The sequence below is a fragment of the Podarcis bocagei genome (assembly GCF_964188305.1).
Source record: "Podarcis bocagei genome assembly, chromosome: 8".
Classification (NCBI taxonomy): domain Eukaryota; kingdom Metazoa; phylum Chordata; class Lepidosauria; order Squamata; family Lacertidae; genus Podarcis; species Podarcis bocagei.
Genome location: NC_138133.1, coordinates 91,133,079 through 91,150,377, shown reverse-complemented (window position 1 = coordinate 91,150,377; position 17,299 = coordinate 91,133,079).

Below are 17,299 nucleotides of genomic sequence, written 5' to 3'. Positions count from 1 at the left end.
AGAGCGACTCTCTACTCCCCTTTCCAGCAGCTGGTATTCAGAAGCATTGCTGCCTCTGACAATGGGGGGCAGAGCTAGTAGCCTTTGATAGTCCATTAATGTATCTAATCCTCTTTTAAAGCCACCCAGGTTGGTGGCCCTCGCTGTGGCAGTGAGTTCCACAGTTGAACTATGCGTTGCATGAATAAGTACTTTCTTTTCGGATTTCCCCCCCTGTTTTGTTTGAGCTTGTGCAAGCCGCCTTGAGTCCTGGTCTGGGGGGAAAAGTGGGATATAAAGAATACAGTGGACTCTCGGGTTGCGAACGTGATCCCTGCGGGAAGCATGTTTGCAACCCGCAGCGTTCGCAACCCGCAGCACGGCATGTGCACATGCGTGCGTTGTGATTTGGTGCTTCTGCGCATGCGCAAAGCACGATTTAGCGCTTCTGCACATGCGCAAGCGCTGAAACCCGGAAACAACTAGTTCCGGTACTTCCAAGTTTGGTGCGGTGCGCAACCCGAAATCGTGCAACCCGAAGTGTCTGTAACCCGAGGTATGACTGTTATCCATATCTAGCCATCGTTCGACCTTCTTCCTTCCATCTTTTCTTCCTTCATTTCCAAGTGATGCAAGCCCTAAATGCTTGCCAAGATGCCAGCTGGACTAACTGCCCAACTCGGCCAAACAGTTGCAATATCCACAGGTCACCCCCTACCCTTGGGGGGTACAGGAAACCCACCTCCCCCATAACATGACTGCCAGGGTCCATGCCAAGCTGGCAAGGGTGCTGGGGCGATAATTCTTGGCTTTGGGCACAAGGTCCCCTCCCCAGTCAGCCTCAGGCTGATGTTTGCCTTCCCCAAATGAGGCATCTTTCCTTCCCGCAATGATCTCCTAGTTCCTCTCTTGTCTCCTGCTGCGCTGAGCACCACTTTTTATGACGCCAGAAGCTTCCAGGCCCCAGATAAACAGCTGTGACACCTCAAGGGGACAGCAGGGGGTTGAGCAGACCCTGTAGCTAAACACAAGGAGAACAAGGGCTGATGTGAGGAGGGTGGGATCCTGAGCGCAGCTTGAGAGATGGGGAAAGGAAGAGAGGAAGGAAGAGCTGTCCGTGACAGCAGCTTCTCCGTTTTGCAAACTGCCCATGGAGGGTGGTATTTAAGTGTCAGGAATCAAGAAATTTAAAGAAGAACATCTGGCCATTTCTAAGCACACTTGATCAGGCATCTTTGAGCAGTTTTGTTGCCTGGGGAATTGCAGAGCTACATAAGAAGAAAGGAAACACAAACTTCGGTGAGCTTTTAGAAAGCAGTACAGTCATACCTTGGGTTGCGAACATGATCCATGCAGGAGGCACGTTCGCAACCCGCAGCGCCGCATCTGCGCATGCGCGTAACGCGATTCAGCGCTTCTGCGCATGTGCGTGATGTCATTTTGCAAATGCGTGAGTGCCGAAACCTGAAAATAACCCGTTCCAGTACTTCTGGGTTCGGTGCAGTCCGTAACCCAAAAACACTCAACCCTCAGCATTCGCAACCCGAGGTATGACTGTATTGTTTTAGGGGGACAGGGGGCGGGCAGGTGCGGGGGACTCCCTGGTCCTGAATGGGGTCTCTGTGCCCCTGAAGGACCAGGGGCGCATCCTGAGGGTCATTTTGGACTCAGAGGCGCAGGTCAATTCTGCGTCCAGGGCAACAGTCTACCAGCTCCATCTGAGACCCTCCCTGCCCGCAGACTGTCTTGCCAGAGTGGTGCATGCTCTGGTTATCTCCCGCTTGGACTACTGCAATGTGCTCTACATGGAGCTACCTTTGAAGGTGACCTGGAAACTGCAACTAATCCAGAATGCGGCAGCTAGACTGGTGACTGGGAGCGGCCACCGATACCACATAACATCGGTCCTGACCTACGTTGGCTCCCAGTATGTTTCTGAGCACACTTCAAAATGTTGGTGCTGGCCTTTAAAGCCCTAAACGGCCTCGGCCCAGTAGACCTGAAGGAGCGTCTCCACCCCCATCATTCAGCCCAGACACAGAGGTCCATCTCCGAGGGCCTTCTGGCGGTTCCCTCACTGCGAGAAGCCAAGTTATCAGGGCCTTCTCAGTGGTGGCACCCGCCCTGTGGAACGCCCTCCCACCAGATGTCAAGGAAATAAAGAACTATCTGACTTTTAGAAGACATCTGAAGGCAGCCCTGTTTAGGGAAGCTTTTAACGTCTGGAGTTTTACTATGTTTTTATACGCGCTGTAAGCGACCCAGAGTGGCTGGGGAAACCCAGGCAGATGGGCAGGGTATGAAGAATAAAATGATGATGATGATTAGCCCGGCAATCTCGCACCGCTCAGAGACTGGGGAGATTCTGCTGTCAAGGAGAGAGACCCTGTCGTCCGGCTTGGGATGGAGGCTCCTGCCAGTTCACCCCTTCCCAGAGGGGCGAGCACCCCGACCCCTCGCTGCCCCCCAACTGGCTCTCCTTCTTTCCCACAGTCATCAAGGTGCCTCCCTCTTCTCCAGAGTCTGGCCTTTAATGGAAGGGACAGAGAGAGTCAGTTCGGTAGGAAATGGCTCCTGAATCTTTAATAAAGAAAACATTGTCAGGGCCATAAAGCTGAGGATGACAGGGGCCGCCAGAGCTCTCAGTCTTATTGCCTCCCCCCGCTGCCAGCCTCCGCCCCACTTCTTTACTTAACTCTGCCATAATGGGTTTAATAGCCCGAGAGGGAGCTGAGGTGAAAGTCGTATTAAAAAATGTATTTCCGAATTTAATTGAGGCTCCATCTGTGGGGAGAGATGGAGGAGAGGAGAGGTCACCCCACAGGAGAGTCGTGAAAAGAGCCCGGCTGAGGTCTTCCTCCCCTCCCAGCCGGGGGGAAAAGGGCCAGGAAGCCAACGCCAGTCCAGCGAGGGAGCAAAAAGGGGGAAGGCGGTTGGGGGGTGGGGTTGGGGGGTTGTGGGGCTCAGACAGACAGACAGACAGATGCCACAAAAACATCTTCCCTGCATTCTTCTGGACCTGCATAGGAATGAGGTCTCTCCATGCATCATTGTGTGTGTGTGTGTGTGTGTGTGTGTGTGTGTGTGTGTGTAATCATAGCATCCTAGAGAGGGAAGGGATCCCCCACAAGGGTCATCTAGTCCAACCCTCTACAGGGCAGGTAAAGGTAAAGGACCCCTGGACGGTTGTTGCTGTTTAGTCGTTTAGTCATGTCCGACTCTTCATGACCCCCTTGACCAGAACACGCCAGGCACTCCTGCCTTCCGCTGCCTCCCACAGTTTGGTCAAACTCATGCTGGTAGCTTCAAGAACACTGTCCAACCATCTTGTCCTCTGTCGTCCCCTTCTCCTTGTGCCCTCCATCTTTCCCAACAACAGGGTCTTTTCCAGGGAGTCTTCTCTTCTCATGAGGTGGCCAAAGTCTTGGAGCCTCAGCTTCAGGATCTGTCCTTCCAGTGAGCACTCAGGGCTGATTTCCCTAAGAATGGAGAGGTTTGATCTTCTTGCAGTCCATGGGACTCTCCAGAGTCTCCTCCAGCACCAGAATTCAAAAGCATCCATTCTTTGGCGATCAGCCTTCTCTATGGTCCAGCTCTCACTTCCATACACCACTACTGGGAAAACCATAGCTTGAACTATACGGACCTTTGTTGGCAAGGCGATGTCTCTGCTTTTTAAGATGCTGTCTAGGTTTAATTTAACCTGGACAGTTAAGTCCAGTCAAAGGCGACTATGGGATTAAGGCGCTTATCTCGCTTTCAGGCCGAGGAAGCTGGCGTTCCTCTGCAGACAGCTTTCCAGGTCATGTGGCCAGCAGGACTAAACCACTTCTGGTGCAACGCAACACCGTGACGGAAACCAGAGCGCACGGAAACGGCGTTTACCTTCCCGCCACAGCGGTACCTATTTATCTACTTGCACTGGTGTGCTTTCAAACTGCTAGGTTGGCAGAAGCTGGGACCGAGCAACGGGAGCTCACCCCGTTGCAAGGATTCGAACCACCGACCTTCTGATCAGCAAGCCCAAGAGGCTCAGTGGTTTAGTGCACAGCGCCACCTGCGTCCCTCATGCAGGATTCACAGCTGAAAGATCCCTGACAGATGGCCATCCAAACTCTGCTTAAAAACCTGCAGAAGGCTACCCCCTTCTGAGGTCATTGTTGTAATTACGGTTATGTTTATAACAGATTTTAGAAATGCATATAGTTTTAATTCTATCAATGTTTAATTATATTTTACCATAGAATCATAGAATCATAGAATCATAGAGTTGGAAGAGACCACAAGGGCCATCGAGTCCAACCCCCTGCCAAGCAAGAAACACCATCAGAGCACTCCTGACATATGGTTGTCAAGCCTCTGCTTAAAGACCTCCAAAAAAGGAGACTCCACCACACTCCTTGGCAGCAAATTCCACTGTCGAACAGCTCTTACTGTCAGGAAGTTCTTCCTAATGTTTAGGTGGAATCTTCTTTCTTGTAGTTTGGATCCATTGCTCCGTGTCCGCTTCTCTGGAGCAGCAGAAAACAACCTTTCTCCCTCCTCTATGTGACATCCTTTTATATATTTGAACATGGCTATCATATCACCCCTTAACCTCCTCTTCTCCAGGCTAAACATGCCCAGCTCCCTTAGCCGTTCCTCATAAGGCATCGTTTCCAGGCCTTTGACCATTTTGGTTGCCCTCCTCTGGACACGTTCCAGTTTGTCAGTGTCCTTCTTGAACTGTGGTGCCCAGAACTGGACACAGTACTCCAGGTGAGGTCTGACCAGAGCAGAAAACAGTGGCACTATTACTTCCCTTGATCTAGATGCTATACTCCTATTGATGAGGCCCAGAATTGCATTGGCTTTTTTAGCTGCCGCGTCACACTGTTGGCTCATGTCAAGTTTATGGTCAACCAAGACTCCTAGATCCTTTTCACATGTACTGCTCTCAAGCCAGGTGTCACCCATCTTGTATTTGTGCCTCTCATTTTTTTTGCCCAAGTGTAATACTTTACATTTCTCCTTGTTAAAATTCATCTTGTTTGTTTTGGCCCAGTTCTCTAATCTGTCAAGGTCGTTTTGAAGTGTGATCCTGTCCTCTGGGGTGTTAGCCACCCCTCCCAGTTTGGTGTCATCTGCAAATTTGATCAGGATGCCCTTGAGTCCATCATCCAAGTCGTTGATAAAGATGTTGAATAAGACCGGGCCCAAGACAGAACCCTGTGGCACCCCACTAGTCACTCTTCTCCAGGATGAAGAGGAACCATTGATGAGCACCCTTTGGGTTCGGTCAGTCAGCCAGTTACAAATCCACTGAGTGGTAGCATAGTCAAGACCGCATTTTACCAGCTTCTTTACAAGAATATCATGGGGCACCTTGTCAAATGCCTTGCTGAAATCAAGGTAGGCTACATCCACTGCGTTCCCTTCATCTACCAGGCTTGTAATTCTGTCAAAAAACGAGATCAGGTTAGTCTGACATGACTTATTTTTCAGAAATCCATGCTGACTATTGGTGATCACAGCATTCCTTTCTAGGTGCTCACAGACTGTTTGCTTAATGATCTGCTCCAGAATCTTCCCTGCTATTGATGTCAGACTGACTGGGCGGTAATTATTTGGGTCCTCTCTTTTCCCCTTTTTGAAAATAGGGACAACATTTGCCCTCCTCCAGTCTGCCGGGACTTCGCCTGTTCTCCAGGAATTCTCAAAGATGACTGCCAGTGGTTCTGAGATCACATCTGCCAGTTCTTTTAATACTCTTGGATGCAGTTCATCTGGCCCGATCGACTGTTCTATGTTTTTATCCTTTCCTGTTTTTCTCTGCAAACGGCTTCAAGTCCAGTTGGGGAAAAGGTGGAGTAGTAGTAATAATAATAATAATAATATCATAGAATTGTAGGGTTGGAAAGGGACTGCCCAGGTTTTTTCCCCACATTTTTTAAAAAATTATTTTCTTGTTCTTTTCCAAGCTGGCTGTGGCAAACAAGGCATCTCTGCTCCCTGCAAGGGGCCTTGTACTACCAGATCAAGGGAAATAAAAATATAGCTCTGTTCTGCCTTGGTCAGACCACACCTGGAATACCATGTCCAGTTCTGGGCGCCACAATTTAAGAAGGACGTTGACAAGCTGGAAAGTTTGCCGAGGAGGACAACCAAGATGATCAAGGGTCTGGGAACCAAGATTTAGGAGGAGCACTTGAAGCATAGCTGTCAGCTTTTCCCTTTTCTTGCGAGGAATTCTATTTGGAATAAAGGAATTTACCTTAAAAAAAGGAAAACATTGACAGCTATGGCTTGAAGGAGCTGGATATGTTTAGCCTGGGAAAGATGTTATGTACTGAAGTTCTCACCCTGGGCCAGCAGGGGGAATACTGTAGATAGTTTTCACTCAGGTCCAATTTTGCAAATAAGGAATTGAAAGTGATGTTCAGTGATTGGATAGTTACAGAAAGTTGTTACTGTTGCATTGTAGTGGAGCTCTATATAAGCAGGTTGGCTGAACCCTTCAGTTCAGTTCTGTTCTGGCCTGTGAATAAACAAGAGCTGTCTGAAGAATCGCTGTGTTGTCTGATATGTTCACCCACAACTTAACAAAAGAAGAGACTGAGAGGGGTGTTTCAAATTGTGTTTCAACGGCTCTTGTTTGTCCCTAGTAAGGGAACGGGCTCTGCACTGACTGATTTGTTGGCGAATGACCCCAATATTCCTCACTCTTTTCTTGGGTTCACGAGAAGCTGTGATGCAGGTGAAATGTTATCATCATTAAGCCGTGGCAATGCACCTTTTAATTGGCTGAATCATTGATCCATTGATTAAAATCAAAGTACTTCATCTGCTTTTCTGTTTTAAAAAAGGCATCAGATGTTTGGCAGTGGTTTAGCACTCGTAAGTTCCTTTTCTAAATGAGAATGAGTGACTCCCTGCTGCAGGAATCTAGACCCCAGGAATGAGCACATCTGCCATGAGTCGATGCTCGGTGGGGACTCTGATGGGCCAACGCAGCTCAAGGTGAGTGGGTTCCAGTGCAAGTACAGAGTTCTTTGCAAGCAGAATCACCTTCTCTGACTCCGTTGTCAAAGATACACAGCCCCCCCGCCCCATACATTTAAAGCACTATGACATCGCTTTAAAGAGCCCTGCCTTCCCTTCAAGGTTGCTGGTGAAATAAAAAAAATAAGGTATTATATATATAAATATAATATATAATATTATAACATATAATAAATGTTCATAACTGCATATATAAACCACATGTCTGAAACCCCACAGAAAAAAGTCCTGAAACCATTTTGTCCCTCCCAAATTAACTTCAAATATTTCTCTGCTAAGTATACTAAGTATTTATCATTACAAAAGACTGGCCAGGCTCCCCAAGTGACCATTAATAGGTAACCTACCAGACAGGAGATAAACAATGCACTCAGATTTCTGGTGTAGACCGCCTTTTCTGCAATGAAGGTATGATGTATCTGGGGTGTGTGTGTGGTCTTGAGCTACACCCCTTCTGTGATGTATGTATGATGTTTCAGGGGGTGATCTTGGACTCCAGGGCGGGCAATTTAAAATGTCTATATAAGGGCTGGCACACCTTTGTTTTGGGTCCTCCTCCTTTCCTACGTGTGAGGGGAGCACCCTGTTGCAACAGATCAATAAAGATCAGGCTTACTAGCTGCTCAATATTCTCTGGCTGACCTCTGTTCCTTTCTCTGACCGATGGAGAACCTACAAAGGACCTTCCTTTGCAGAAAAGGCGGTCTACACCAGAAATCTGAGTGCATTGTTTATCTCCTGTCTGGTAGGTTACCTATTAATGGTCACTTGATTGGATTACCTGGGGAGCCTGGCCAGTCTTGTAATGATAAATACTTAGTTCCTAAGCCAGGTCAGAGGCTCACTCTATTCATATCTTAAATTTGCCCTTAAGGCAGGATTTGTGAAGGAAAAGACAATGGGGAGGCTTTTCCATTTTCCTTCGACCTTGCAGAGAAATATTTGAAGTTAATTCAAATGTGTCCCCCATAAGGGAATAAGGGCAGATTTTTGTTTATTACAGTGGGAACTGTAGTTTCTGACGGGTGCTGTGCCTTGTTCACAGACTCCTTGCCGCCAGCCTCTCTCCTGCTAAAATAACCCTGCTTTCTGAAAAACACAAAACCCGGGTTTACCCGGGGAGGCGGAAACTGGGACAGTTATGCAATTACATGTAGATGGGATGGTTTTGCAGGTCTATTCTTGGATTGTAGAAAATGAGTATTTCTTGCTCGCCCTTTCCTCCGCCCGTGCAAAAACTGGAGGTGCTCTCGCTGCCTTTGCTGCAAAGACTTGTTGCAGCTGTTGGTAAACATTTGCTTTAATTAGCTGCAAAAGGGGGGAGTTTTTTTGGGGGGGGGTTGGAAGAGCCCCCCCTCCCCTCACTCTTTCCCTTTGCACCAGGCCTTCCCCGGGGGCCCTGTTTTTACTCTGAGTCAGCCAATCTGCTGGGATCGCACCACCGGTTTTATTAATTTGATTAATAACAACGTACGTCACGGAGGTCATTACCCGCTAATCGGCGATGACAAGGTTGTCAGAGTGTGTCCCTCTGAGGGACAATTTCCCATCCCCTCTTCTCTCCGCGCCCAACACTCTGGGCTTTCAATTGCATTAATTAAAAATCTGAGGAAATAACTCGGCTCTTTGGGGACCTTTCGGATATTACAAGCCAGGCTGGGAAGGTTTCGCCACTCCAGAGATTTTTCCCCAGGCAAAAGAGGGGAAGGCGCCTTCAGGTGATCTGGCCTTTGGGACTTTTTTTGGTTTAGAGGAAAAGGCGATGTGATAGAAGTTTATAAACGATGGTCTGGAGGAAGTGGAGAGAGAGAGAAAAAAGGCTTTTCCCTTCTTTCGTAACTCCAGGAGTTGTGGGCATCCAATGGAGCTGAATGCTGGAAGTTTTGGGGGAAATAAAATGAAATGCGGGGCACTGTGGAACTCACTGCCACTGGAGACAGTGGTGCCTACCAATTCGAATGGCTTTTAAAGAGGATTTGATGGCTCTGTTCTGCCTTCACAGTCAAAAGCAGCAATACTTTGGCCTTTGGCTTGGAATCAACTTGATCCCCTTCCCCTCTTCCTTTTTTCCTTTCTCCTTCTGTGATGGAACTCTATTTGGGGACTTCCCTGGCTTTTTTCTGGCCCACGTAGGACCAGTCTGGATAGTTGGCCTTGGTGCAGACTTGATGTTTTCATCCTCAAAAAAGTTTTTGATTGAGTTTCCATTGAAATGAGGCTGCATTTTAATGTTGTGTTTTAATCTTGTTTTTAAGTTGTGTTTCAATCAATTGTTTTTATATTTGTTGTTAGCAGCCCTGAGCCTGGTCTTGGCTGGGGAGGGTGGGGTATAAATAAAACATTATTATTATTATTATTATTATTATTATTATTATTATTATTATTATTATTATTATTACTTCTGAATACTGGTCGCTAGAAACCACAGAGAGTGCTATTCTGCTTGAGTCCTGCATGCGAGTTTCCTACACGGATCCGACATTCTCCCCTCCTGCAGTCTGTTGTTACCATCCCCAAGAGGAAAATCTCAGGAAAGTTTTTTTGGGGGAAATCTTTTTTAATTCATTATATATAGTTTCCCAATATTCCTTAATTACTTTACAGGACCACCACCTGTGGAAAAAGGATCCCTCATTTTCATTACACTTCCAACATATACCCTTTTTCTTTTTTAGACATTCTTGCCAATCTGGTGGGTGTTAAATACTGTCCCAAATCTTCCAGCGTTCAGCTGAATTGAATGCAGTTCTGGTTGGATGAAAGAGGGAGAAAAAAAATTATCTAAAGCATGCATAATATAATATTATAAACATCTATTGTCTCCCTTCTTCCTCAGAGGATGAAGTCACATCTTCGGGAAGTAACCTAAGCAATATTTTTGGAGGGGCAGAAAAAGCACTGTGTGAGGAGTGTGTGCGTCCCTCCAAATTCAGTTGTGGAGGGCAGCACACCCAGCTGTTACCCTGTGGTTGTGGTCCCCTGTTGTTGTCATTTAGTCGTGTCCGCCTCTTCGTGACCCCCTGGACCAGAGCACTCCAGGCACTTCTGTCTTTCACTGCCTCCCACAGTTTGGTCAAACTCATCCTGGTAGCTTCGAGAACACTATCCAACCATCTCGTCCTCTGTCGTCCCCTTCTCCTTGGGCCCTCCATCTTTCCCAACATCAGGGTCTTTTCCAGGGAGTCTTCTCTTCTCAGGAGGTGGCCAAAGTCTTGGAGCCTCAGCTTCACGATCTGTCCTTCCAGTGAGCACTCAGGGCTGATTTCCTTCAGAATGGAGAGGTTTGATCTTCTCACAGTCCATGGGACTCTCAAGAGTCTCCTCCAGCACCGTAATTCAAAAGCATCCATTCTTCAGCAATCAGCCTTCTTTATGGCCCAGCTCTTACTTCCATATATGACTACTGGGAAAAACATACCTTTGACTATACGGACCTTTGTTGGCAAGGTGATGTCTCTGCATTTTAAGATGCTTTCTAGGTCTGTCATTGCTTTTCTCCCAAGAAGCAGGTGTCTTTGAATTTCCTGACTGCTGTCACCATCTGCAGTGATCATGGAGCCCAAGAAATTAAAATCTCTCCCTGCCTCCATTTCTTCCCCTTCTATTTGCCAGGAGGTGATGGGCCCAGTGGCCATGATCTTCGTTTTTTTGATGTTGCGCTTCAGACCATATTTTGCACTCTCCTCTTTCACCCTCATTAAAAGGTTCTTTAATTCCTCCTCACTTTCTGCCATCAAGGTTGTGTCATCGGCATACAGTGGTACCTCTGGTTAAGTACTTAATTCGTTCCGGAGGTCCATACTTAACCTGCAACTGTACTTAACCTGAAGCACCACTTTAGCTAATGGGGCCTCCTGCTGCCGCCGCGCCGCCAGAGCACAATTTCTGTTCTCATCCTGAAGCAAAGTTCTTAACCTGAAGCACAATTTCTGGGTTAGCGGACTCTGTAACCTGAAGCGTATGTAACCCGAGGTACCACTGTATCTGAGGTTGTTGATATTTTGTCCCCCCTACCATTCTCCTCTCCATCACGCCACGCCTGGAATTATACCTGCCTGATAAGCCTTTGGTGGGAGTTTGTGGGCAACAATTCTGTGTTTGCCCTGACATCTGAGGATTGTGTGTGCGTGTGTGTTGTTGTCGCTGTGGTTTGCTGGCTGCAGTGTCGAAGTCAGACTGGGGATGAAATGTCAGGCTGTGTTATGATGCCAGGGAGAAACTATTCACCCTGGCAGCGCCCACAGCCTGGGAGAGATCAAAACGGAAAGAGGCGGGTGATTTGGAAGGGGGCGCTCATTGCGTGGGCAAAAAACGCCATCGCAGCAGAACGTCCTCCTTGCAGCAGCGAAAGAAATTGAGCGGAGAGGCACAGAGAAACAATGCGTGCATGTGTGGACATTTCCATGCTAAACTAAAGAACTTTGCACTGATACTTCCAGGGTAATGTGCAAAAGAATCCCTCCTTTTGTGACTGTGTGTTGTTGAAGGAATTTATGTATAGGTTGGGGGGGGGGTTGCCCCTCCAGCAGATATCATGCACATGCAGCCCACTACGAAAATCAGCACAATCGCTTTTGTGACTTGTCCCCACAAAACACTTCATCACAGTTTCTTCCTATCTATTCGAAGGGCCTCTGCTGCACGATACCAAATGTAAGAATTCACTGATCGATGTATCTATGTACTGGCTCACTGGATAAACTTCAGAAATTCCTATAGACAGGTGAGCTCAGCTACTCAGCAGCCCCTCTGCCTGAGTGATAATTCCTGGCATCATGATACCTGAGCGCCAGAGAGGTAGCCTGTTATGTACTGAGTTGAATAGGATCCAAAATGCAGCAGTCTGATTGGTCCTAGAACAATAGGATCCAAAATGCAGCAGTCTGATTGGTCCTAGAACAATAGGATTCAGAATGCAGCAGTCTGATTGGTCCTAGAACAATGCAGCAGTATGATTGGTTGGCAGGAACCACCCAATCCTGCTCCAGGTGGCAGTGAATCCACAACTTGATTGGCCTACAGGAGAATGCCGGAATTAGCCAATCACGTTCAGCCCATTGTGTAAATAATGTATATAAAGCAGATATTTTGGGGGAACTTCCATTCCTCCTCACCACTATGAGCTGAATAAAGAGCATGAAATCCACTCTTGACTCCGAGTATATTTCATAGCCATTCCAGAAATAACAAACCCAGATGAAGACAAAAGGGTGTGATGAACTTGGCTGGGAAACAGGGAAATGTAACTATCTCTTTTCTTCCACTTGATGGGTGTTTGGTGGAGGGCAAGGAGAACCATGGGGCAGGGTCCAGGATGCTCAGATTACTGCCACCAGACCTCCCCTTTCATGATGTAACCATGATGTATTAGTGATGTAGTTTGGGGGGGTGTAACATGGGGATAGATAAACTTTATTCGCATTAGCCAACAGCCATAGCAACATAAAATGAGCAATATATATAATTAAAAAGAGAACAATGGGCAAAAATGGCAATTACGGGGATTAGCAGCTAATAAAAGTTTGGGTTGGTTGCTAGTTCCTGCCTGAACCCTGTCCTGCTTTTCTGCCAGAGTTCCTGACTTCACCCTGCCCTGCACCCAGCTTCAGCTACTACGGACTGCCTCCACGTTGCACCTTTGACCACGGACCAGACTTGGACCTCGCCTCTCGGGTAACCCACGGGGCCAGCACAGTGATAATACAAATAACTTTAAAATAGGCAGCCTGCATCAAAAAAGTAACATTCAACAATCAATCAGAATACAGTGGTGCCCCGCAAGACGGAAAACTCGCTAGACGAAAGAGTTTTCCGTTTTGGAGGTGCTTCGCAAAACGAATTTCCTATGGGCTTGCTTCACAAGACGACAATGTCTTGCGAGTTCATGCTGGGTTTTTTCCCTTCCCCCCTTTTTCTAAGCCGCTAAGCCGCTTATCAGCTGATCCGATCAGCAGATAAGCCGCTAAAAGCCGCTAAAGGCCGCTAATAGCGCTAATAGCGCTAATTCGCTAATCCTTCAATGGGCTTGCTTCGCAAGACAGAAAAACCGCTAGACGAAGAGAATCACAGAACGGATTCTTTTCGTCTTGCGAGGCACCACTGTAGTAGAAAATAATAATATCAACACATAAACGTTAAACAGGGATTCTTCAGCTGTGATTCCTGTGCTCCAGGGGGTTGGGCTGGATGATTCTTGGGTGTCCCTCTCAACAACTCTACGATCCTGTGGCCCCAGCAGAAGGAAGGGCCCCTCTTACTTTGCAGTTTCCTGTTAGGCGGAACCGTTCTCCAACTTCTCCCTTGGGCTCCCACCCTGCTGAGCTCAGCCGGAGGAGCCAAGTCTTCTTGTGTTTTTCCTTCAAGGAAATCGCAAGGGTTTCTTTCCCTCCGATGGCTTTGCTGGACGCCTGCCCTCGTTAGATAATTCATAACCGGTGGAAGGAAAAGGTGGGTCCCACAAGAGCCCCGGGCCCTCAGGGGACGAGTAATGGACTGGCCGATTCTCCAGTGGGACACATCCAAGCGCTTCCTGGCTTAGGAGTGCACTTTGCAGATCCCAGACTCTTTCACGGAGCAAAAATATTGAAATAACTGAATGGCATCTGAGGGTGGCCGCACTGTTAGATATTCCTTTCCTTTCTTCTTTGCAAGAAGCAAAGCTACAGGGAACCAGGCAGAGGGCCTTCTTGGTGGTGGCACCCGCCCTGTGGAACGCCCTCCCACCAGATGTCAAAGCGATGAATAACTACCTGACATTTAGAAAACATCTGAAGGCAGCCCTGTTCAGGGAAGTTTTTAATGTGTGACATTTTAATGTACCGTATTTTTTGCTCTATAAGACTCACTTTTTCCCTCCTAAAAAGTACTGTAAGGGGAAATGTGTGTGCGTCTTATGGAGCGAATGCAGGCTGCGCAGCTATCCCAGAAGCCAGAACAGCAAGAGGGATTGCTGCTTTCACTGCACAGTGATCCCTCTTGCTGTTCTGGCTTCTGAGATTCAGAACATTTTTTTTCTTGTTTTCCTCCTCCAAAAACTAGGTGCGTCCTGTGGTCTGGTGCGTCTTATAGAGCGAAAAATACGGGTAGTTTTAATCTGTGTCAGAAGCCACCCAGAGTGGCAGGGGAGACCCAGCCAGATGGGCAGGGTACAAATAAATTATTATTATTATTATTATTATTATTATTATTATTATTATTATTATTATTATTATTATTATTATTATCTCTATAAGATTTTTATATTGATTTTTTTTTCTTGGAAAAGGAAAAAAAAATAATGGCACCAAAGCAATATTTCTTATTCAGAAGTCCCTGTATGTATAGTGGCTACTTTGGGACAACTTTGCAGGACACGGAAAAAGGTGGCTAGAGGAAAGTTTCTCTACTGAGTTTGTAGGGCAGCAGTAGAAGAAGGAGCAAAAAGGGTTTTCTTGTGTGTGTGTGTGTTTCTTGTGGCTGATTAGCTCTTTTCCCTGTGTAAAGGTCAGAGGGGGCAGGGTTTCTGTTGAGGCAGGGGATTAGCTGTGGGAGGAGCTTATCAGAGTTTGTAGGGCAGCAGTAGAAGAAGGAGCAAAAAGGGTTTTCTTGTGTGTGTGTGTTTCTTGTGGCTGATTAGCTGTTTTCCCTGTGTAAAGGTCAGAGGGGGCAGGGTTTCTGTTGAGGCAGGGGATTAGCTGTGGGAGGAGCTTATCAGAGTTTGTAGGGCAGCAGTAGAAGAAGGAGCAAAAAGGGTTTTCTTGTGTGTGTGTGTGTTTCTTGTGGCTGATTAGCTGTTTTCCCTGTGTAAAGGTCAGAGGGGGCAGGGTTTCTGTTGAGGCAGGGGATTAGCTGTGGGAGGAGCTTATCAGAGTTTGTAGGGCAGCGGCGCGCGCCTAGCGGCGCGCGCAGTTATGTCCATCTTTTAGATTTAGGGGAGCTAGTCTCAAACGTTTGTTGGGGGAGACCTAGGTTTTTTTTTTTGTGGGCGAAGTTATTTGTCCTGTCTTCAAGCTTTTTATGATGGAGGACCTCTGTAGCCACCCCCAACAACACGATCTCAAGATGGAAGGGGAGGGAACAGCTGCAGTCGCCTGCGATTCCTGCGCAATGTTTGCCATCTTGCCAAAGGTTGCAGGCAGCTTCACCTGCAGCAATTGCATGTTGATTGCCCTTTTAAAAGACAAAGTCCAGCAACTGGAGGAATGTGTAGCTACGCTCCAAAGAATTAGAGAGCTGGAGCTCTTCTTGGAAGCAACAGAGCACACCGTCCCCACCAAGGAGGAGACAGGGGACTCCCCTGAGAAGGAGGCTAGTTCATCAACACAGGAGCCAGATATATGGAGAAACGTGACTCAAAGAAGTAGGAGGCCCAGGGTTCACTCTGATTGTTTAGAAATACACAATCGCTTTGAGGTCCTCTCCCCTAGCATGGAAGACGAAGAGCAGACTCCATTTGAGGATCTCTCCCTCATTACAGTCGATCAGGTATATGAAGACGAGCAGCAAAGTCAGTCCTCAGGGAATGTGCAGGCGACCTTGGAACGGACAGCTCACGGAAGAACCCCGACCAAACCCAAGAGGAGGCATGTAGTGGTGATAGGGGATTCCCTACTGAGGGGAACAGAAGCAGTGATCTGTGGGCCTGACAAGATGTCTCGGGAAGTGTGCTGTCTCCCCGGGGCTAAGATCCAAGATGTAACTGAACGACTGCAAGGAATCATAAAACCCACTGACAAATACCCCTTCCTCTTGGTTCATGTGGGAACCAATGACACTGCAAGCAATAGCCTCCAGAAGATCAAAAGAGACTACGAGGCTCTCGGCAGGAAATTGAAGCAACTAAATGCACAAATTGTCATCTCGTCTGTCCTCCCAGTTGAACGACGTGGCCCAGGGAGAGAGGGGAAAATAGTGGAAGTGAACAGCTGGCTTCGCAAATGGTGTAAACAGGAACGGTTTGGATTCTTAGATCACGGACTGCAGTTTCTTGAAGATGGACTTCTGGCAAGTGATGGGCTGCACCTCACAACGGTTGGGAGGAATGTTTTTGCCAAAAATCTCAGAAACCTCATCAGGAGGGCTTTAAACTGACTAATGTGGGGGAGGGAGACAGTGCTCCTGAAGGTAGGAGTCTATCAATTAATGAAGATGATCATCCAAATGTCATAGACCAAATGGAGCAAACAGCACGCGGACCTAGTGGTGGGAGGAAAAAATCCTTAAATAAGAGACACGGGGGAATGATTAATGGACTTCAATGTCTGTACACTAATGCGCAAAGCATGGGAAATAAACAAGATGAGCTTGAGCTCTTGGTACAGCAAACTAAATATGACATAATAGGCATCACTGAAACCTGGTGGGATAAGTCCCACGATTGGAATGTAATAATGGGGGGATACAATCTATTTCAGAGAAACAGACCAGACAAGAAAGGAGGAGGAGTGGCGTTATATGTCAGGGATGTGTATACCTGTGAAGAGATCCAAGATTTAGAACCTCAAAGCCAATGTGAGAGCATTTGGGTCAAAATTAAGGGAGAGAAGAATAACAGAGACCTCATTGTGGGAGTTTACTATAGATCCCCAAGCCAAACGGAGGACATAGATGATGCCTTCCTGGAACAGATGGCCAAGCATGCAAAAGGAAGGGAGATAGTAGTAATGGGGGACTTCAATTACCCGGATATTTGTTGGACGTCAAACTCAGCCAAGAGCATAAGGTCAAACAGATTCCTCACTGGCCTTGCAGACAACTTCATTGTCCAGAAAGTGGGAGAAGCAACAAGAGGAACAGCCATTTTAGATCTGGTCCTAACCAATGTTGATGACCTGGTTAGTGGGGTAGAAGTGGAAGGATCATTAGGCGCGAGTGATCATGCTCTTCTGAAGTTTACTATACAGCGGAAAGGAGCAGCCAAGCATACTAGGACTCAATTTCTTGACTTTAAGAAAGCCGACTTCATAAAACTTAGGGAAGTGCTGGGTGAGATCCCATGGACAGCAATACTAAAAGGAAAGGGAGTTCATGATGGCTGGGAGTTTGTTAAGAGGGAGATAGTAAAAGCACAACGTCAGGCAATACCAATGAGACGGAAACATGGAAGGTGCCTAAAGAAGCCAGGGTGGCTATCTAAAGAACTTTTAACTGAATTAAGATTAAAAAAGGATGTGTACAAAAAATGGAAAAGGGGGGAAACCACCAAAGAGGAATTCAAACAAATAGCCAGCACGTGTAGACACAAAGTCAGAAAAGCTAAAGCACAGAATGAACTCAGGCTTGCTAGAGAGGTTAAAAGCAA